Genomic DNA, 1525 nt, shown 5'->3' with positions numbered 1-1525 from the left:
CTCTCGGCCAATCAGATTTGAGTATCTTCTGTCCTCGGTCAGTGTTGAGCAGCTTTTAGTCAGCTCGGCAGATTGTCTCTCCATTTTTGGTAAGGTCAACTAGACAGCATTCTGTGTCTTCTGAACTTTACCCAAAGTGGAAACACTTTTTCTGGAAGTTGTTTTTGCTCAGCTGCTGTCTTGTACTCTTTGTCGATTCAACTCAGCAGCTTCGTCCCGAAGTTGTTCAACGAAGGTCTTCTAGATCCTTCTTCCGCTGAGCTGCGTTTTGTACATAACGACAGCGTTTTGACATACGCGGGCCGAGTTGCCTTAAACTGTTTGACTTGGGCTTTGACTTCTGTATTGTGCTTTGGGCCTTTTAATCTTTATGTCTTATAAACAATTTAACTCAACATTGAACAAACACATTAGTAGAATAAATCAAAGCATTTAAACTTAGTGTGTTTAGAATATTTTTAATTACACTTAAACAATTTTGTCAAATCAAAATTATGTGGAAAGGTGTTTCAACAAACTCCCCAATTTTGATGTTGGCAAAACTATTTAGCGAGGAACTCAGTGTTGAGCTCCCCCATGATAGTTGACCTATTATTGCTTAGCAAACTCCCTCGTCAGGGTTGAGCTACTGACTTAGTTTTAACTCTAAACATTCTAAGGTTTAATCGAGTAGGTCTAAGGTCAGTTTTCAGATATAGGTCAGCTCATGGAACATATTCTATTTTACTCAGTTTTAAGCGGAAGGTTTATCATTCAGAGAGCGCTGAGTAAGTATTTTGTTCAATGGTTTTTATGAGACAGTGTTTCGTAAGCATACAAGATAATGTCAAACATTTGATCAGCATGGGATACAATCAACAAGTATTTAGACAGTAAACATAGTTGATGTAATTGAAGATACATAATAACATAATAACATAATACTCAGCATCATATGAAATAACTCAAGTAAGGATAAAAGATGCAAGTATTGTATTTAAGTGAAGTAGTCAGCATATATAGCAAAAGATGAGCATAAACATATAGACTAAGTTAAACAAAACTGAGCTAGCCTATGTCTACTTCTTTTTCTTTTACTTAGACTGACTGCTTCTAGGAGCCTCGTGCTGAGTTCTTGCTTGTTCTTTCTCCCCCATTTTGTCAGCATCGGGAGAAGCAGGAATTCTGAAAGAGTCGGTTAAGACAGCGGCGGTTAGCACGGCGGACAGCTCCTTAAGTTTGTCGGCACTTTCGTTAATGTCGTCAAAGACAATAACGCCTTCATTCAAGAGCTCTTTTGGAATGCCAATTTCAGCAGCGCTGAATAAGCTCAGTATGTAAGCTTGAGACTTACCTACCCAAGTAATTGACTCTATCAGGGCAGCAAAGACTTGATGAGAGGTCTTCAGTAGTGCTGAGTCATAGTATTGGCGCTGGATATTATTATGACGCACATGTGTGAAGGTCCTTTGGGTAGTGACCAGAATCTCATTCTGCTTCATCTGGGCAGTGTCCATCTCTTGTTTATTTAAGTTCAGTAGACGAA

The sequence above is a fragment of the Euphorbia lathyris genome, chromosome 3 (assembly GCF_963576675.1).
Source record: "Euphorbia lathyris chromosome 3, ddEupLath1.1, whole genome shotgun sequence".
NCBI lineage: Eukaryota > Viridiplantae > Streptophyta > Magnoliopsida > Malpighiales > Euphorbiaceae > Euphorbia > Euphorbia lathyris.
The sequence above is the reverse complement of the archived record's forward strand: the minus strand, read 5'-3'. Positions refer to the sequence as shown.